At 43.1% G+C, this 22575-nt stretch overlaps 1 protein-coding gene across 1 annotated transcript in view; it reads right to left on the reverse strand.

The window, feature by feature from the left end:
• LOC145537669 (uncharacterized) overlaps window positions 1-22575 on the reverse strand; it is a 233688-nt gene that overhangs the window by 14621 nt on the left and 196492 nt on the right. The window contains exon 6 of the mRNA XM_081568521.1: window positions 19348-19420. The gene's annotated coding sequence lies outside the window, so the exon portion shown is untranslated. The remainder of the gene's footprint in view (window positions 1-19347; window positions 19421-22575) is intronic.

A 22575-nucleotide genomic window follows, 5' to 3' on the forward strand; every position in this document is an offset into this window, starting at 1 on the left:
CTGGCCACCTGGTGAGAAGACCTGACTCACTGGAAAAGACCCTGATACTGGGAAAGATTGAGGGCAGGAGGAGAAGGGGACAACAGAGGATGAGATGGTTGGATGGCATCACCAACTCAATGGACATGAGTTTGAGCAAACTCCGGGAGTTGGTGATGGACAGGGAAGCCTGGCATGCAGGCGTCCACGGGGTTGCAAAGAGTCAGTTCAGTTCAGTCGCTCAGTCGTGTCCGGCTCTTTGCGACTCCATGGACTGCAGCATGCCAGGACTTTCAGCTTCAGCATCAGTCCCTCCAATGAATATTCAGGACTGATCTCCTTTAGGATGGACTGGTTGGATCTCCTTGTTGTCCAAGGGACTCTCAAGAGTCTTCTCCAACACCACAGTTCAAAAACACCAATTCTTCCACACTCAGCTTTCTTTATAGCCAATCCTCACATCCATACATGACTACAGGAAAAACCATAGCCCTGACTAGACAGACCTTTGTTGGCAAAGTAATGTCTCTGCTTTTTAATATGCTGTCTAGGTTAGTCATAACTTTTCTTCCAAGGAATAAGCATCTTTTAATTTCATGGCTGCAATCACCATCTTACAGTGATTTTGGAGCCCCCCCAAAATAAAGTCTGTCACTGTTTCCATTGTTTCCCCATCTATTTGCCATGAAGTGATGGGACCAGATGCTATAATCTTCGTTTTTTAAACGTTGAGTTTTAAGCCAGCTTTTTCACTCTTCTCTTTCACTTTCATCAAAAGGCTCTTTTGTTCTTCTTTCTTTCTGCTGCGCTTAAGTTCTTCTTTTCTTTGGCGAAGAGTCGGACGGATATGACTAACAGAGTGAATGACAACAACAAACCAGAACGCAGTACAGCAAAACAAGAAGCAGTACAAAAGATGAAGAGAAATTTGGAAACACACAGGGTGGAGATGATGTACAATGCTTTCTCAGAGTCCCAGAAGCGAAGAAAGCAAGGGAAATAACACAAGGAACATTGTTCCAGAATGCGTGAAAGATGTCTAGCTACAAACTCAAGATTTCCCAGAAATCCTAAGGAAAATTCATAAAAATACACACCTGCATAAGCCATTGCAACACCTAAGCGCACCAAAGAAAATCATAAAAAGAGAAGAAGAAAGACTGTCCTCCAAGGAGTGCCAGACCGACAGCTGATTTTCGACAAGAAAGACAGAAGCTGGGGGAGAAGGGGCAGAATCCTGCTCTCAGCCACACTAAGGAGCCGGGAAGCAAGGCCTCTTCCAGGCGAGCCTGGACCCTCTGCAGGCCGACACTCTGACTGTATATAGCCTCTGAGAGACTCTGAGCCAGAGGACCCAGCTGACATGCACCTACATTTCTACAGAAACAGTGACGAGATAAATGCATAAGAGTGAGATTATACATGATTACAGTGTTGCTTTGAGTGGCTAAGCTTGAGGGTAATTTGTTCTGTAGCGATAGACCACTCACACTGTTATGCCGCGCTAAGTTGCTTCAGTCACATCCGACTCTTTGCAACCCTGTGGGCTGTAGCCCACCAGGCTCCTCTGTCCATGAGATTCTCCAGCAAGATGACTGGAGTGGGTTGCCATTTCCTTCTCCAGGGGATCTTCCTGACTCGGAATGGAACCTGCATCTCTTTTGTCTCCTGTGTTGGCAGGCAGGTTCTTTACCATTAGCATCACCTGGGAAGCCCCACCAATACCATTAGCATCCATAATTTCTAGGGCTTCCCAGGTGGCTCAGTGGTAAAGAATTTGCTTGCAATGCAGGAGAGCTGTGAATTGGGAAGACCCCCTGGAGGAGGAAATGGTCACCCACTCCAGTACTCTTGCCTGGAGAAATCCCACGGACAGGAAAGCCTGGTTGGGCTACAGTCCATGGGGTCAGAAAGAGTCGGACATGACTGAGTGACTAAGCACGCACGCACGCACGCACGCACGCACGCACGCACGCACACACACACAGACACACACACATCATAATTCCTACCTGCCGGCAATTTCCACCACTCAGCAATTTAAAAATGAAGATACAGTGCAGGCTGGGGGATGGATAACCCACATTGTAGTCGAATGTCCCTGGAGAACGGCGAATGCGCTGTGAAATATTATTAACAGCTTACCAAGGCTGCCATAGGGAAGCCCCCGAGTCTGGGAGCATAAGCAACAAGAATCTATTGTCTCACAGTTCCGGGGGCTGGAGTGGGTCCCTCCCAGGAGCTGAGAGGGAAGGACTGCCCCAAGCTATTCTCTCTGTGGCTTGCAGATGACCGTCTTCCATCTCTCTTCACGTGGTCTTCCCTCTACGTGTGTCTCTCTCTTTGCGCAAATTTTTCCTTTGAACAAGGATACCAGTAATATTGGATTCAGTTCAGTTCAGTTCAGTCGCTCAGCCGGGTCCGACTGTTTGCGACCCCATGAACCACAGAAAGCCAGGCCTTCTTGTCCATCACCAGCTTCCGGAGTCTATCCAAACCCATATCCACTGAGTCGGTGATGCCATCCAACCATCTCATCCTCTGTCGTCCCCTTCTCCTTCTGCCCTCAATCTTCCCCAGCATCAGGGTCTTTTCAAATGAGTCAGTTATTCGCATCAGGTGGCCAAAGTACTGAAGTTTCGGCTTCAACGTCAGTCCTTTGGGACCCATCAAATGACTTCACCTGAACTTGATTCCCTCGTAAAGACCCAATCTCTCTAAAGGGTCACAATCTGAGCGACGTGAGGTTTAGGACTTCAATGTACGAATTTGAGAGGGGGCGCAAGTAACCCCATAACACACAGGGAGGGACATTTAGAAACAGACCGCATATTAGTCAGAGACTCTGTGTTTGGAATCACAAGTTTATTCTAGCCCCAAATACTTCCGGCACATTGTTTCACTTGATTCAGATGGAGGTTAGCCCTGTAACATTCATTTATCCTGCTTGTCATTTATGCAACTGTGGGGTGTGATATGGTTTGGAGGGGCTTTTTTTTTATGGTTTTGTTCTTTTGTCATCAGAGTTAAGAACTGTAATAAAAGCCGACACACTGCAAACGTGTCTACTTGGTATGCGATGTAGCCAGGATAACCTGGCACTCCGCCCAGTTCAATCACGGCATTGTTTACGGATGAACTTTTCAGCTCATCCACATAAATCACATCTAAACTAATGAAAATCTCAAATGGAAGTGTATGTTAGTTGTCCTATAGCCCAGTTGCCCGCTGAATCTATCCACAATGAAATAGGAAGATAACAAAATTAGTCTAGGGGTCACAGCCTACGACGTGCATGCTTGGTCACTCAATGTTGTCTGACTCTCTGCGACCCCGAGGACTGTAGCCCACCAGCCTCCTCGGTCCATGGGATTCTCCCAGGCAAGAAGACTGGAGTGGGTTGCCAGTTTCTCCTCCAGGGGATCTTCCCAACCCAGGGATCAAATCCACGTCTCCTGCATGGCAAGGGATTCTTGACCGCTGAGCCACCAGGGAAGCCTACAGCGTATCTATACTTGCACAACTTATCAATCATCCCCTGCACGCCCACCACACCTGACATGATAGCAGAAATGAAGCCAATGAAGCCAGGGGCTGTGTAAGATGTTCTACCTGAGAGCAGCCAGCCCTGTGAATTAAAGCTTCATCTCCCTGGATGGAGGGGAGCAGCTAATTGCCACAGATGCAGGAACCAAGCTCATGTTTCAGGAACAGCTCCATTTTCTTTAAACACAGGAACTACATTTGCTCTGAGACTGCTCAGGTGTGAGTCTGGGTGTACCTCATTCTAGGGAGCCCTCAGTTCAGTTCAGCTCAGTCTCTCAGTCGTGTCCGACTCTTTGCAACCCCATGGGCTGCAGCACACCAGGCCTCCCTGTCCATCAACAACTCCTGGAGTTTACCCAAATTCATGTCCATCAAGTCGGTGATGCCATCCAACCATCTCATCCTGTGTCGTCCCCTTCTCCTCCTGCCCTCAATCTTTCCCAGCATCAGGGTCTTTTCCAACGAGTCAGTTCTTTACATCAGGTGGCCAAAGTATTGGAGTTTCAGCTTCAGCATCAGTGCTTCCAATGAGTATTCAGGACTGATTTCTTTTAGGATGGACTGGTTGGATCTCCTTGCAGTCCATGGGACTCTCAAGAGTCTTCTCTAACACCACAGTTCAAAAGCATCTGTTCTTCAGCACTCAGCTTTCTTTGTGGTCCAACTCTCACATCCATACCTGACTACTGGAAAAACCATAGCCTTGACTAGACAGACCTTTGTTGGCAAAATAATGTCTCTGCTTTTTAATATGCTGTCTACGTTGGTCATAACTTTTCTTCATGCAGCCCTGGTTCCCTTAATAAGAACAAAGCCTTTAAACCAAAGACTTTGGGTTAAGGCTGCCCTGGAGGACATGTGGGAAACCAGGAATGAGCTGGGCAGTACTGTGGATGTCTTTGCTGCTGAGAGCAAGGATTACATCAAGGCAGTCCAATTTCTGCTACACTGGACTTTCTGGACCTTCAGCAATACATGAACCATGAACTTCCAGATGTTCAAGCTGGTTTTAGAAAAGACAGAGGAACCAGAGATCAAATTGCCAACATCCACTGGATCATCAAAAAAGCAACAGAGTTTCAGAAAAACATCTATTTCTGCTTTATTGACTATGCCAAAGCCTTTGACTGTGTGGATCACAATAAACTGTGGAAATCTGAAAGAGATGGGAATACCAGACCACCTGACCTGCCTCTTGAGAAACCTGTATGCAGGTCAGGAAGCAACAGTTAGAACTGGACATGGAACAACAGACTGGTTCCAAATAGGAAAAGGAGTACGTCAAGGCTGTATATTGTCACCCTGCTTATTTAACTTATATGCAGAGTACATCATGAGAAACGCTGGGCTGGAAAAAACACAAGCTGGAATCAAGATTGCCAGGAGAAATATCAGTAACCTCAGATATGCAGATGACAACACCCTTATGGCAGAAAGTGAAGAAGAACTAAAGAGCCTCTTGATGAAAGTGAAAGAGAAGAGTGAAAAAGTTGACTTAAAGCTCAACATTCAGAAAACTAAGATCATGGCATCTGGTCCCATCACTTCATGGGAAATGGATGAGGAAATAGTGTCAGACTTTATTTTTGGGGGCTCCCAAATCACTGCAGATGGTGACCGCAGCCATGAAATTAAAAGATGCTTACTCCTTGGAAGGAAAGTTATGACCAAGATAGACAGCATATTAAAAAACAGAGACATTACTTTTCCAACAAAGGTCCATCTAGTCAAGGCTATGGTTTTTCCAGTAGTCATGTATGGATGTGAGAGTTGGACTGTGAAGAAAGCTGAGTGCCGAAGAATTGATGCTTTTGAACTGTGGTGTTGGAGAAGACTCTTGAGAGTCCCTTGGACTGCAAGGAGATCCAACCAGTCCATCCTAAAGGAGATCAGTCCTGGGTGTTCATTGGAAGGACTCATGTTGAAGCTGAAACTCCAATCCTTTGGCCACCTGATGCAAAGAGCTGACTCATTGGAAAAGACCCTGATGCTGGGAAAGATTGAAGGCAGGAGGAGAAGGGGATGACAGCCATGGGATGGCTGGATGGCATCACCGACTCAATGGACATGAGTTTGGGTAAACTCCGGGAGCTGGTGATGGACCAGGAGGCCTGGCGTGCTGCAGTTCATGGGGTCACAAAGAGTCGGACACAACTGAGCTACTGAACTGAACTTGTGAAACGGCCAAGTTCACTAAGTACACTGAGTGATACTTCAAATTGCAACACTGGGGGATCCCTGGTGGTCCAGTGGTTAAGATTCTGCTCTTCCAACATGAGGCCAGTAGGGGGAGGGTGGTGGTTCAAATCCCTGGTTGGGGTGCTAGGATCCCACAGGTCATGATGTATAGCCAAAAAAAAAAAGTTGCCACATTGTCTGAAGGCTATGAAAAGATCCATATTCTGGGACAAAAAAAACAATAGAAGAATAATGTTATTTCAGGCAAGGTAACATACTAAATCAATGAATGTTCAAAGGGGGATATATGTCCCAATAATCAAATCGATATTGCAAGCAAAGGTTCTTAGCCAATGCCTGCCAAACTCCAGGGTAGGGCCAGTGAAATAAAAGATGACACAAAGAGTCCTGAAAGAGACAGGGGCGCCTTGGCTGGCAAAGAACACTGCTCCTCAAAGGATCCGCCTGGAGTTTTGTTCTGTTTAACTGGGGGCTGTGCTTTCTTAGTTCTCATGATGGCTTTCAAAGAGAGCTGGTTTTTCACAACATCCAGTATGGGCTCCTGGAAAAGAAATTAATATGCCTATGAACTGTGCCCCATCAAAGTAAATGCTCAGATTCACCAGGGTTTCAAAGAAAGAGGGGTCCTCTCCATGAAGTCATCAGCAAGACTGCACACCACGAAACTTCTCTAAGCAAGACGGACACAGCTGTGACTGAAAAAGATATTTAAATAAGATGACTGCAAATTTTCCTTCTGTCCTTAGAATCTGTATCATTGTTCACAAATTTCAAAAACGCTCCCCTTGTTGGGGTGGAGAATCAGTTTGTTTGTTTTGTTTAAATACCCATACGTATCTGTCAATACCAAAGGAAATCAGTCCTGAATATTCATTGAAAGGACTGATGCTGAAGTTGAAATTCCAATACTTGGGCCACCTGATGCAAAGGACTGATTCATTGGAAAAACCCTGATGCTGGGAAAAGTTGAAGGCAGGAGGAGAAGGGGACGACAGAGGATGAGACGGTTGGATGGCATCACCGACCCAATGGACATGAGTTTGAGTAAACCCTGGGAGTTGGTGATGGACAGGGAGGCCTGGCGTGCTGTGGTTCATGGGGTTGCAAAGAGTCGGACACGACTGAGCGACTGAACCAAACTGATACATATCTGTAATATAAACAGGAGAAACAACAGAAATTAACTTAGCCTACATGATTAGCAGATGATTCTTACAAAGAAGTTAAAGATGTATAACTCGCCCTTGGAAGCAAAAGTTCTTCAAGTTTACTGTGATCCTAATGCAAGTGAAAGGACTGATAAGTGAACCTGTCTGGGATGGACCTGTTTACAGACACCTGAAACCTTCTGTATGGGCACATGAGCCAGCCTGTCACCTTAACACCAACGGAACAAATGTTTATGGAGGACCTTCTTTGTGCAAAGCCATGTTCAAACTATCGGGGCCATTGACGTTTAGTCACTCAGTCGTGTCCAATTCTTTTCGACCCTGTGGATTATAGCCCGCCAGGCTCCTCTGTCCGTGGGATTCTACAGACAAGAATACTGGAGTAGGTTGCCATTTCCTTCTCTAGAGGATCTTCCTGACCCAAGGATCGAACCTGTGTCTCCTGCATTAGCAGGAAGATTCGTTACCATTGAGTAACCAGGGAAGCCCACTGGGGCCATAGTAAGAAATAAAATAGTTAAACTTGTATGCCCTCCTAGCATCCACAGTCTAGCAAGGGAAGAGGGATAATAGACAGAATAAAGGAAATATATTTTAGATGTTAGTTATTGGTTTCCTATGATTACTGTTACAAATTACAACAAACAGTGATTTAAAACAACATAAATGTGTTATTATGTAGTTCTAGAAGTAAAAAGGCCAAAACCCTTCCTCGGAGTTGGACATATAAAGTCTAATGGGACACTTGATATTTCAGCAAGAAGCAATAAACTGCTTTCCAAAGCCATAGAAACCGCCGCAACAAAAATAAGACACTGTGTGAAAAGAATACAGTTATATGAAAATCAAACAAGACAATTTCTAGAAAGGAGAAAATATAGTCAACCTATTAATGGAAAGAAAGTTGTCAGACAACCTCTCTGAAATAGGTAAAAATGACATTGTGTTTGGTACTAGTGACCGTCTTCATTATGTTAGATTATATACCTAAAGGAATACCTTACTTCACCCTCTGCAGAGCCCCTGTACCAAGACTCGTTGCTGTTCAGGCACTCAGTCGTGCCCAACTCTCTGCAACCCCATGAACTGCAGCATGGCAGTCTTCCCTGTCCTTCACCATCTCCCAGAGTTTTCTCAAACTCACGTCCATTGAGTCGGTGACACCATCCAAGTACCAAGGTGATCAACCTGAATAACTGGGAAATCAAAAAGCAGAGGTGACTCTTCTGTCAGCTGTCACCAAAGCACAGTTTCTCTAAATTCTTTCCAGGTCCTCTTTGTATTCTATGTTACAGGATACTGTATCCAAAGTTACAGAAACATCACGCTCATCTCCTTCAAATGTCTTTCAGAATCAGAGAGGAGATGAAAATATCTAAGTCCTAGAGCTCCTGAAGTTTTCAGGGATCCAGGTATTTGTACAGACAGCAGTCCTGACTCTCTCTGTTCTAAGATAACATATACATAAAGGCTTGTTGGGTAAAATGCAGTGAAGAAATTTCCTATCTGCTCTAAATAGAACTTGTATTTCTCTTACAATACAGAAATTACAATTACGATTGCACAATGGTACAATTTTCTGTTGCATGTGCCTTCCATACAAGAAAGGATATTTGTAAACTGAGAAATAATATAGCTTGGATGACTCACCAAAGTAAAGCTGAACAGCTGCAGGTACAATAATAAAATTAAAAAATACTTCTTGAGCACTAGGACATATACCTTGAGATTTCAAACTTAACTAGCAATAAGTATTTTGGTGAGCCACCAATAACTGAGTAGCATTTTACCTAAGCAAGAGTATTAACTAGATAAACTAAACCTTCTACATTCTAAAAATAATACTTCCAAATGTTAGGCTATGATTTTCTCCTAGATCAAAGTGGGGAACACAACTTTCTGAAATGGAAGGCTGAAATGGAACTCGTCCTTCTGAAAATATACCCTAGATACTGGGAGTTGAGAAGTGGTCTGTTTCCCCTATTATATCTTCCCCTGTTTAATCTCAAGTCAGCTTAGGGAGTCCCAGTGAGTATGACCTGTGATTCAGAAGACGGTACTGCTGCTCTGTGTACATGGATGGATGTAAATATGTGCTAGAAGGTACCTCCTGATGGGATCGATCATCCAGTTCTCACCACAAGTGCTTCCTGTCAAAAGCAGGACAAGAATAGCAGTGAAGGCCCCTAAGGACTCTGCTGTCACTTGTAACGAAAATGTCCTTCATGCAGAAGATGCTTCGGACCAAACCTGCAGAGGTGACCGCGCTTATTTTTCTGTTTAGAAGTAGTGGGGGGGGAAGTCACTGTGTTCCAAACACAGAAACTAACCCACCTGTGAGTTAAACATAAAACTCGTAAAGCTAATATGAACTGTGGATGATACGTGCTAAGTAACAATAAAATTAAAGGGTTCCTTTCAGATCAGTTTGCCATCCTGAAACTGCTGGATCGAGAGCAAACACAAATCCTCTCACCTTTCACTTCATATCTAGCGGGTATACGTTTTAGGAAAAGGGCTCATGATCCAGGTATGCAGACAAAAGAAACGTCCCACCCTTCTACCTACCTACCTGCTTTTTTATTAAAAGGACACAAGTATTCACACTAGGGAAATATTCCTCTCCGTGTCTCTTCCCACCCCCATCCCTGGTCAGAGACAGAACACAGAACATCAATGAGAGGTTTAACTAACTTAGTATAAGTGAAAAGTGAAAGTGTTAGTCGCTCAGTCACGTCCAACTCTCTGCGACCCCGTGGACTGTAGCCCGCCAGGCTCCTCTGCCAGCGGAATTTTCCAGGCAAGAATACTGGAGTGGGTTGCCCTTTGCTTCGCCAGGGAATCTTCCTGACCCCAGACTTTAACTTGCGTCTCCTGCATCATAGGCAGATTCTTTACCACCTGAGCCATCAGGGAAGCCCTTAACTAACCTGAAGTGAAAGAAAGTAAAAGTGAAACTCGCTCAGTCATGTCCGACTCTTTGTGACCCCACGGACCATACAGTCCATGGAATTCTCCAGGCAAGAATACTGGAGTGGGTTGCCATGCCCTCATCCTGGGGATCTTCCCAACCCAGGGATCGAACCCAGGTCTCCCGCATTGCAGGCGGATTCTTTGCCAGCTGAGCCACAAGGGAAGCCCTAACTAACTTAGGAGCTTCTTAAATCTTTCCTCCAAGTGTTCCCAGCAGCACCAGAGATAGAGGGACATACCTCCGGAAGGCCACAGCAACACCACCAGTGTGGGATTTCTTTCAAAGTAACTGTATTTTTTTAAACATGTGATTTATCTCAAGAAATTAATGCAAATTTTGCCTTTGACAACTTCTCCAAGTCATACATATAGGCGAGTTTTAATACGGAAAATTTTAAGTTTTAATATCGTCAGGATGTTACATGCTGTCATTTAAACCATAGCCTGAGGTCTATGGATAGATAAGCTGTTTATTGTATAACTTTTCAGATCCCTGGCACATTCCTAAAACCCCTGAGGATAACCCACACATCAGGTTTTGGACATGAGGTTAACGGGTCTTAAAGTCTGTTGGACCACCGTGAAAACTCACAGCCCTGAAACTTACCTTTGACAACTTATCCAGGTAGAGAACTTTGCAAAGTCCAACCATTTTTGCTAAAAATGGTAGAGAGAGAGAGAGAGTGCATGATCAAGCTCAACCAGAGACTTACTTTCCTGCTATGATTGTTATGCGCTTCACAAACCCTGGGCTGACATCACAGCTTGTCTGTATCGCCACAGCTCTACGGAGCTATGTTTCATCCTTCACCTGTGATGCGTCAGCTCATGAGAGGCAGGGACTGTGCCTTGGAATTTTCTGAATGCCCTACAACCTTTTGCAAAACCAGTCATCAAGAATACGTGACTGGGACTTCCCTGGTGGTCCAACGGTTAAGAGTCTGCCCGCCAGTGCAGGGGACATGGGTTCGATTCCTGGTCCAGGTGGATCCCACATGCCACGCGGCAACTGAGCCTGTGCGCCACTACTCCTGAGCCCGTGAGCTGCAACTACCGAAGCCCACGCACCCTAGAGCCGGCGCTCAGCAACCAGAGAAGCCACCGCAGTAAGAAGCCCGCAACTCGAGGGTCGTCACCACCCACTGCAACTAGAGAAACCCCACGCACAGCAACAAAGATCGAGAGCAGCCCAAAATAAATAAAAATAAATTATAAATTTTTTAACACTTGAGAAATATGGTATTAATAGAATGTAGGAGGTTCAAAGCAAAAAAAAAAAAAAAAAGCCAGAAACCCTCTCTGTGGTGCAGGAATACAAGGAATGTCTGAAACTGAGAGTGGACACTGAGAAAAATCCTCCAGGAAGACAGTATCGATCCTGAGCAAAAGCTGATGCGAGAGCAACCTGAAGCTCCTGGTGCACTAAAGTTACACCATAACAACAACAAAATCCAGCAATATCCAGGAAAAATAAAAAATATCCAGCTCTCCAGACGGACTCAACCCACAAGCCAATGTCTTAGTGTTAGAAGACACGTGTCCGTTCCAGGCATAAATATTATTTATCTCAGTCCATACTTATCTACACATTACATATGTCTAGCACCCAGTTAAAAGGAAAGTGAGGCACACAGCAAAGCAAAGGAGAAATACACACACATGTGCTCAAGAGAAACAGTAATCACCATAAGCAAATGAAGAGACAGTCATAGGCTAGAAACTATCACACAGTGAATACTTATATGAATATATGTATTTATATTCATATGAATATCTGAGAATAACTATGAATAATATGCTCAAAGTATAGCAGACTATGTGGAAAACATGCATGAAGAAATGGAGGACTTTCAATAACAAAAATACAAACCACGCAAACAAAACATGGCACAACATCTGAATAGACGTTTCTCCAAAGAAGACATGCAGATGGCCAACAAAAAGATGCTCATCGTCGCTAATTATCAGAGAAATGCAAATCAAAACCGCAAGGAGGTACCAACCCACACTGCTCATAATGGCCATCGTTGAAAAGTGTGGAAATAGGAAATGCTGGAGAAGGCGTGCAGAAAAGGGAACCCTCTTAGACCCTTGGTGGGAATGTCAGTTGGCATAGCCACTATCAAGCACAGTATGGCAGTTCCTCAAAAAACTAAAAACCAAACTATTTAATCCGATGTAATTCAGCAACCTAGCTCCTGAGTATATTTGGAAAAAATGAAAACAGTAATTTGAAAAGTTATATGTACATCAATGTTCACAAGAGCACTGTTTATAATAGCCAAGCCATGGAAGCAATTCAAGTACCTGTCAACAGACAAATGGGTAAATAAGATACGCAAGGAGATCCAACCAGTCCACCCTAAAGGAGATCAGTCCTGACTGTTCATTAGAAGGACTGATGCTAAAGCTGAAACTCCAATCCTTTGGCCACCAGATGCAAAGAGCTGACTCATTTGAAAAGAGTCTGATGCTGGGAAAGATTGAAGGCAGGAGGAGAAGGGGACAACAGAGGATGAGATGGTTGGATGGCATCACCGACTCAATGGACGTGAGTGTGTGTAAACTCCAGGAGCTGGTGATGGACAGAGAGGCCTGGCGTGCTGCATTCTATGGGGTCACAAAGAGTCGGACATGACTGAGCGACTGAACTGAACTGAACATACATACAATGGAATATTATTTAGCCATAAAAATAAATGAAATAATGCCTTTCAGAGCAATGCGGATGGACCGAGAGAATACTGTCCTTAGTGAAATGAGTCAGAGAAAAGCAAATACTGTATGATATCCCTTACATGTGGAGTCTCAAAAATAATGCAAATGAATGAATATGCAAAAGAGAAACAGACATGCTTATGTAGAAAACAAACAAGTGGTTAGCAAAGGGGAGAGTGAAGGGGAAGTGACAAATTATGGGTATGGGGTCAACATGTAAAAATACTGAATCACTATGCTATATACCCCAAACTAATAAAGTAAAACATAAGTCAACTATACTTTAACTAAAATAAAAATAAACACACAGACAACCTGACTAAACTCAATATAATCAAACTGTAAAAGCTAAAGATAAAGAGATGATCTTAAAGGTAGCAGGCTGGGGTGGGGTTGGTTTGTGTTATACAATTACACAGAGGAATAAAGATAAGCATTACAGCAGACTTCTCATGAGAAAACTATGAAAACTGAAAGATGATGGTGTGACATCTTTAAAATGCTAAAAGAAAGAAAAAGAAAAACTGTCAGTCCAAACTCTATATCCAGAGAAAACAGCTTCCAAAATGACAGAAATAAAAACTTTCAGCCGGAGAAAATCTTCATTACCAGAAGATGTAAGGTACAAGAAATATTAAAACAAGAGCTTTAGATAAAAACGGTATGATAACGGATTCTAAACAAAGAAATGAGGATTTCCAGAATTGGAAAAAAATTAAAAATACCCTAAAAGACCAGATACTATAAAACTCTTAGAGGAAAACATAGGCAGAATACTGTCTGATGTAAATCACAGCAACACCTTGTTTGACCAACCTCCTACAGTAATTCAAAGTAAAAACAAAACTAAACAAACGGGATCTAATTAAAGTCTTTTGCACAGCAAAAGAAACAAAAAGACAACCCACAGAATGGGAGAAAATATTTGCAAATGAAGCAACCAACAAGGAGTTAATCTAAAATACAGAGACAGCTCATGCAGTTGACTATCAAAAAAAAAAAAAAAAAAAAGCAGTCCAATCAAAAACTGGGCAGAAAACCTAAATAGACATGTCTTCAAAGAAGACATACAGATAGCCAGAAAGCACATGAAAAGATCTTCGACATCACTAAATTGAGAAACACACATCAAAACTAAAATGAGCCCTCACCTGATACCATTCAGAAGGCCCATCACCAAAAAATCTATAAATAATAAATGTTGGAGAGGGTGTGGAGAAAACGGACCTCTCCTAACACTGTTGGTGAGAATGTAAATTGGTACAACCGTTATGGAGAAGTGTATGGAGGTTTCTTTAAAAACTAAATACAGAACTACCATGTGATCCAGCAATTCCATTCCTGGGCATATATCCAAAGAAAACTATAATTTGAAAAGATAACACGCACCCCAGTGTTGGCTGCAGCACTATACACAACAGCCAAGGCATGCAAGCAACTTAAATGTTCATCAATGGAGAAGTGAAAAAAGATGTGGTACATATACACAATGAAATATTACTCAGCCATAAAAAAAAGAACAAAATAATGCCTTGTACAGCAAGATGGATGGATCTAGAGATTGCCATACTGAGGTAAGTATGTCAGACAAAGGCAAATATCACACGATTATCACTTACGTGTGGAATCTAAATAAAAAATGGTAGAAATGAACTTGTTTATAAAACAGAAGCAGAGTCACAGATGTAGAAAACAAGCTTATGATTATAAGGGGGGAATGACAGACGATAAATCGGGAGGTTGGGATGGACGTATACACACCACTATATATAAAATAGATAACTAACAAGGACCTACAGTATAGCACGGGGAACTCTGCTCAACACTCTGTGATGACCTATAAGAGAAAAGAATCTAAAAGAGAATGGATATATGTATATGAATAACTGATTGACTTTGCCGTACCCCTGAAACTAACACAACATTGTAAATCAACTATACTCCAATAAAAGAGAGAAAAAAGAAGTGTAGAAGATACGTTTTAAAATAGAACTCTGAATGACCACTCATTTTCTCAGGAAAAAAATAGAAGCAACATAGTGTGTGTCTATAGCATATGTAAAAGTGAAATATATTCCAAAAAATAGCATAAATGCTGAGAGGGGGGAAGTGGGGATATTGCGATAAAGTCTTTATGCCACTTGAAGTGTTACACTATTGTCTGTAGGTAGATTTTAACTAATAAAAGGAGCACATTTTAAACCATAGGACAACCAATAAAATTTTTAAGAGGTATCTGTAGTAAGGGGCTTTCTTGATGTCTCAAATGCTAAAGAATCCGCCTGAAATGTAGGAGACCTGGGCTTGATGCCTGGGTTGGGACGATCCCCTGGAGAAGGGAATGGCAACCCACCCCAGTATTCTTCCCTGGAGAATCCCATGGACAGAGGAGCTTGGCGGCTACAGTACATGGGGTTGCAAAGAGTTGGACACGATGGAATGACTAACATTCATCAACAATAATAACACTTCCATAATAAGGCAATAGTAGAGATAAAATTGAATCGTAAAAATAATTTATCAAGACTAGCAAAATAACTGATATATCATAAATTTAAAACACTGAACCTTTGTAAGTGCTTTACAATCTACACATTTAAATATATAGAAACAGGCATGGAAATTAAGGACCCAGTCTAGGTTCTAAGGATCTCCAGCAACAGTCGTCAATCAAATGCAAAGAATAACCATTCATCATTTAAAAATGAAGTTAAACTATGAGAACGGACATTAATTACAGACATGACTGAAGATCTGAAAAAATAAGCTCCAACAGTAGGTACTCCTTTCTCATGAATACGTTATCTAATCAAGAAGGTCACATTAGCCATAGAGCAACTTAAGCTATTGATTCAAATTCACTTTCACACTGAATCACTCATTCTTGACCTGTATTTTCTAATCCTCTATTCTCTTTGACCTTTCATTACTGATATACAAAGGGAAAGCTTCTCTAGCAAAAGCTCAGTAAAAGCCATTTCATTTCATTTGATTTTGGTCTCTGAACGTGAGTCAAATGCATCAGTACAAAACTAAATGGTCAGCCAGTTTCATCAGCATTACATGAACATCCCCCACGAGAGAAAAGCCAGTCTTAAAACTCCCTAGAAGGACCCGCAGTAGCTCAATCCCCACTATGGAAACAAATTTAAAGTCACTACAACATAATTGTAGGTTTACAGAGTAAGACTTGTTCAGAATTCCACCTCTCCTAAAAAGAACATACTGTTACCATCTTTGCCCACCTCTCCATCCCTCCAGTAATCGGTCATTATGTAACATATTCACCTTTGGGCTCCAGAGATATTTATAGATCTCTGTAATGCTGGTTCTAAAAGCTAAATAAATAAAATCTAAATTAAATACAGTTCTAAACTAAACTATTTCCATTTCTAGTCATGAAAAATTGAAGCAACAAAGTTAACAGGTCACAATATACTCAGCGGAAGAACAAGAGAACCATTAAGTTTCCAAAATATGTTTCAACGTACTGATTTAGAACACAGCTGCATAAAAGGTCAACCTCAAATGTTCATTTCCTACTTAATTTTTTTCCCCAAACAAGTCATTTCTGAAACTCAGCAGGTCATGAAAACAGCATTTAATTTGGAGACTTCTGAGTTTTCTCTTAATCCATCAGCAGATACTTATGTTATGATGGTGTTCATGCAAATATCTGAGGTGACAAAATGTTTCATGCACCCCACATGGCATTCCCCTCCTGGTTCTATCCCTAGCCATTTATATACATCAATATGAAGTGAAGTGAAGTGAAGTGAAAGTCCCTCAGTTGTGTCTGACTCTTTGCGACCTCATGGACTATACAGTCCGTGGAATTCTCCAGGTCAGAGTACTGGAGTGGGTAGCCTTTGCCTTCTCCAGGGGTTCTTCCCAACCCAGGGATCGAACCCAAGTCTCCCACATCACAGGCAGATTCTTTACCATCTGAGCCACCAGGGAAGCCCAAGAAGACTGGAGTAGGTAGCCTATCCCCTTCTCCAGCGGATCTTCCCGACCCAGGAATCGAACCGGGGCCTCTTGCATTTCAGGCGGATTCTTTACCAACTGAGCTATGTGAAACTGCCAATTGGACTTGCTTTGACTTGCAAAAGAGCAACTTCATAAGGTTCAACTGAAGGTCTTAGTGACCTGGACAAGCAGCAAGACATTCTTCCTCTTGTTTCTTCCATCTCTAAATTGTTCATTTACCAGATCATCTCTGAAAATATTTTTTGGTCATAAAAATGCACATGTGTGATTCTAAAAAAATAAGAGACAAAGACAACAACCCAAGGAGTTGACAGTCTATTTCCAGAAGGTAAAATAGATACACACACACACACACACACAAATCCCAAATACTATAGATTTGTTCAGAGAGTAAAGTGCCCCAAAGTGTTGGGGTTTTTTGGTTTTTGATTTTTGTTTTATTTCTTACAGAATTTGTGGTCAAAATTTTTGGTGAGAAAAGGACACAAAAAAAGTGTCGAAACATATCTCACTCTAATGAGGCATTTTCTGTTAAGATAAAAGAAACCACCTCCTCATTTCAGTTATCTGCTTTGGGACGTACTCAGCATTATTTTCGGAGAAGGCAATGGCACCCCACTCCAGTACTCTTGCCTGGAAAATCCCAGGGACAGCGGAGCCTGGTGGGCTGCCATCTATGGGGTCGCACAGAGTCAGACACTACTGATGTGACTTAGCAGCAGCAGCAGCAGGATTATTTTTTCAAAGCTGGGCTATCTGCTTACCACATGCCTGCATAAATAGTAGAGACTGTCAGTAACATTTACATAACCAAGAGTTATAAGCCTTGGCTATAAATCTCCTGTCGTCCCCATATCACCAACACCACAGGATACACTTTCCCCAGAGTTGCCTAAGCAATCAGTTTTCCTAATAAATCCCATACTAGAATATAGTTGTCCAAGACTTGTTTATCTTTCTACCACCTTTTCCAAAAGTTGATAATACGTTATCTTTCCAGAACAACTGCCTCACTCCACCTTATTTCTGTTTTCATTTTCCTATCTTCCAACCCAAGATAGCTGGTTTCTGTTAATTGAAAATTCTTACAGCAAGCTCCTGAGGCCTGAGAGAAGCCAACCATTTCAATCCAGTGACTTCTCATCTGCTGAAAACAGACTCAACAGTTTCCTCAACTAAGATAAAAAAAAAAGTGAAATGTTAACTTTTTCCAACAAAGGTCCATCTAGTCAAGGCTATGGTTTTTCCAGTAGTCATGTATGGATGTGAGAGTTGGACTGTGAAGAAAGCTGAGCACTGAAGAATTGATGCTTTTGAACTGTGGTGTTGGAGAAGATTCTTGAGAGTCCCTCGGACTGCAAGGAAATCCAAAAAGTCCATCCTAAAGGAGATCCAGTCCTGGGTGTTCATTGGAAGGACTGATGTTGAAGCTGAAACTCCAGTACTTTGGCCACCGGATGCAAAGACCTGACTCATTTGAAAAGACCCCGATGCTGGGAAAGATTGAAGGTGTGAGGAGAAGGGGACGACAGAGGATGAGATGGTTGGATGGCATCACCGGCTCAATGGACATGAGTTTGGGTGAGCTCCGGGAGTTGGTGATGGACAGCGAAGCATGGCATGCTGCAGTCCATGGGGTCACAAAGACTTGGACACGACTGAGCGACTGAACTGACTGACTTACTGATGCTAAGTTGCTTCAGTGGTGTCCTACTCTTTGCAACTCTATGGATTATAGCCCACCAGGCTCTTCTGCCCATGGAATTCTCCAGGCAGGAAGACTGGACTGGGTTGTCACGCCCTCCTTCAGAGGATCTTCCCAACCCAGGGATCAAACCCACATCCCTTTGAAGTGTCCTGCATTGCAGGCAGATTCTTTACCACTAGTGCCACCTGGGAAGCAGTCCAATAATAAGGAACCTCACGTAACTTACTTGAATGCCTTTCCAACCACGATGACTCTGTGTGGCAGTCACAGCCTCAACACCTGAGGAGCATACTGAAGTATTTATTCTGAGGGTGGTGAGCTGTCTTGCCCATGAGGTAATCTACTTTTAAAACTGCTGAGTAGATCACAGTGCAGTGAATATGCACCAGGGCCTCAGTTAAACTCATATACCAGAGGTGATTTACTCGGCATAACCAGGAACTGACACATCAGAGGTAATTTTCAGGCACTTCTAACGTTGTTATTGAAATACACACCAGAAGGCATATTAATTAAAGACACGAGTGCTGTTTGATATATGTGTTTGTGAACAAGGAAGTATAAGATTCTGCAAACTGGGCTTCCCTGGTGGCTCAGATGGTAAAGAATATACCTGCAATGCAGGAGACCTGGATTCCATCCCTAGTTTGGGAAGATCCTCTGGAGAAGGAAACGGCAACCCACTCCAGTATTCTTGCCTGGGAAATCCCATGGACAGAGGAGCCTGGCGGGCTGCAGTTCATGGGGTCGCAAAGAGTCAGACAGGACTGAACATACACTCATGCACATAAGCTACATTATCAACATCCCTGCTATCTAACTTTTTCAGTCCCCTTCAGCGTTTCTGGGTTGCCCAGAAGATTACTAACATGTTGATTTCCTCTGGAGACATCTGAACCTTCTAACAGCCTATGTGTGATCGGTTCTTGCTCTCTGCATCAGTCTGGTGGGAGCACCCAATACTGCAAACTGACCTAAGCCAACTTGGTTGGTCGGAACGGTGAGGACCTTTCAGTAAACACAGGTAGGCTCTGAGGCTAAGAGTTTTACTTTTATCTGTCCTACCTCCTGGCCACTGCTTGCAGGCAGGCCTCAGTCTTCCCTGCCCTCCGGGAGGCAGGTATTCCAGGCGGAGCCCCTGAAATCATGATGAAAAGGAAGATGAAAGAAGTTAGTAAATTCTCTTCCACAAGATCAAGCTTTAAACCTCTTATCAGGTTTTCTCCCACCCTGGGGCAACACGCTACCTAGTTCTTGTGTGTGTTTGAGGTTGGATGATGGAGAGAAACTAAACAGGAAAATGACACACAAGGGGAGGTATTTGTAAAAAAGAAAAAAATGGTCCCCTTCCACTAGTAAGATGAGATGATGCGCCGGGAATGGCTCAGATCGGTGGTTAAACCCACAAGTGGTCTAGAACTCAGAGAGGTAGAATCTCAACCCTGGAAACTTTGTGGGAACCCTGATCGCACAGGTGATGAGTCTGCCAGACAGGACTTGGAGCAAAATTTGTAATTTTGTCTATAACTTACAATAGTCAAAATTAGTAACAGTATAAGTTGTACAAGTTGTCCAGTTACATGATTTCTGTTGATAGATGTACATGAATACGTATTCGAGGGCTTATGCAATATGGGTGTAAAGCATTTTGTGTGCTAAAGAGAGTTCCATGTCAACTGAGTTTACGACAAGTTGGGGTCAACATCAAACAAGCATACCGGGGATTCTCATATGCTAATATTCAGTGGAAATCCTCAGTGGAAATAGAAGAGCAAAATACAAAAAGGAAGCATTTTCCTAGAACTTCACCAGAGCAGCCATGTGTGCAATTACAGCTTGTTCTGTGTCTGTGAGGTGGAATATGCATTGGGCAGAGCTGATTCTAGGTATAAATAGTTCATATTTTATTATTATCACTCCTACTGGTAGACAGACTCTTCAACATCAGGGAAACTGAAATTTGAAGTATGTGAGGTCCTGTTATAAAGGAATGGAAGGAAAGAGTGGGTGAAAATTTGTACTGAAATATCTGCAGGCCAGTGGTGCCAAAGACAATAGAGAGGGTTGCAAACATTCAGCCTGGGGCAGCCAGGGAGACAAGCTCCCCTCTTCCCCCCTTATCTTGACACCTATGCCAAGGAAGAAAGAGACAGGGCCAGGGTACAGTTCCTACCCTCATCACCACACCCTCCAGGCCCCCAGGACCCCAAGTCCAGCCAGCTCCAGGGTTTGGCAGGAGGAAAGAGTTTTTACATCAGGAAGAAATTTAAGTTCAAGATGGACAGCACCAAGGCTTAACAACCAAATAAGAGTCTTTCAGTAATAAAAACTCAATGTTTAGTCACTAAGTCGTGTCCGACTCTCTGTGACCCCATGGACTGTAGCCTGCCAGACGCCTCTGTCCGTGGGATTCTCCAGGCAGGATACAGGAGTGGGTTGCCATTTCCTCGGGGGCAGATTCCCTACCTCTGAGCCACCAGGGAGGCCCAACCTCAGATATGCAGATGATACCACTCCAACAGCAGAAAGTGAAAAGGAACTAAAAAGCCTCTTGATGAGGGTAAAAGAAGTAAGATGTCATAAAAGACATCCCCAAGAGATTTCACATCGAATAAGAACGAGGGGCAGAGATCCCCATGATGGCTCTTAAATAAATAAAAGGAAACAAAAGTACTTTCCTACTTATGACTCATTTGAAAAGACCCTGATGCTGGGAAAGATTGAAAGCGGAAGGAGAAGGTGATGGGACAGAGGACGAGATCGTTGGGTGGCATCACCAACTCAATGGACATGAGTTTGAGTCAGCTCTGGGAGGCCTGGCGTGCTGCAGTCCATGCGGTCGCAAAGAGTCGGACACGACTGAGCGACTGAACTGAACCGAACTGAGAATCCTCAGCCCGGCCCAGGACCCTTCCTAAATAAACCAGTTTAACACCTCTGAAGTCCTCTCTGACTCAAAGTCTATGAATTTCTCATTCCTCCTCTCTAAACAAAATGCTTCAAAGTGCTTAGCTTGCTTTAAGCTGACCTTGCCAACAAAAGCAAACAGTGATGTGCATGGTCCAAAAATGTTCCACAATTTGACTTCTAATGTCAAGCTGTTCTCTTGCTGCAGAATCCTAGCATTCAGGCTTAACTTTTCCTTTCAAGGACAGCCTCCCTTACACTCCATCTCAGTTATGGAAGGCAGAGAGGGACCTTTAGGCTTCTTCAGCAGGAGTCATCTGTGGCTGAAACACAGTCACAAATTGTATCTCCCACGGGAAGCCTCAGAGCTAGGTGACAAAGTGAGCGGGCGGGGAGAAACAGCTTGCTTAACTCCTGGTGCTCTGTTAGCTTCCTTCAATAATGCATGGCTGATGATGGGAAAGGTTCTTTTTTCCAAGACTCTAGTCCCTTGTTAAAATCCGGCACAAGTAGGTGTTTGCTGATTTTGCCTTTGCTGTGATACAGCTGACTTAGGATCACAAATAAGGTGTCTCCCATACTCGGACACTGTCGGCTGATACAAAGTATGAATACATATGGTAATGTACCTACAGATCAATAGAAGTTCCCCAAGTTCCGGGCTGTCCTTCACTGTTTGCTTTTTTTTTTTTTTTTTTTAATAGAGATTGGTTTACTGCAGAAATGTTACACTGGCAGCTTTCAAATTTATTCAAAGTCCTAAGAGTGTCCTCCTAAGATTTCCAGACCTCCATGATACTTAGGTAATTTTTAATTGTCTATGTTCACCCTGCTCTACATTTACCAATTTAGCCTGTCTTCAGTGTGTATGTGAAACCGCTCCTTACCCTGCCGATTAAGCTTGTAACTTCTGGATGTGACAATTCACCTTGATCTGTCTCTCCGTCTATCTCACCTATGCCTTCATTTTCAAAAGAGGCTTATATCCCAAGTAGTTTACAACAGGGTCCCTCAAACCTGTCAGTCTGGGCTTCTGAAGCTAGGTAATTCTTTTTCTTCTTTTAACTTTTAATTTTATATTGGAGTATAGCCAATTAACAACACTGTGACAGTTTCAGGTGAACAGCTTGTAGGGACCCAGCCGTACGTGTATCCATTCTCCCCCAAACTCCCCTCCCATCCAGGCTGCCACATGACATTGAGCAGAGTTCCCTGTGCTGGACAGCAGGTCCTTGTTGGTTCTCCATGTTAAATACAGCAGTGTGTCCATGTTCATCCCAGACTCCCTAACTATCCCTTCCCGCATCCTTCCCCCTGGGAACCATAAGGTTATTATAGAGTATTGAGAAGAGTTCCCTGTGCTGTCCAGCAGGTCCTTGCTGGTTC

This window comes from Giraffa tippelskirchi, chromosome Y, assembly GCF_054371585.1.
Source record: "Giraffa tippelskirchi isolate mGirTip1 chromosome Y, T2T-mGirTip1v1.2.pri, whole genome shotgun sequence".
In the NCBI taxonomy this organism is placed as follows: domain Eukaryota; kingdom Metazoa; phylum Chordata; class Mammalia; order Artiodactyla; family Giraffidae; genus Giraffa; species Giraffa tippelskirchi.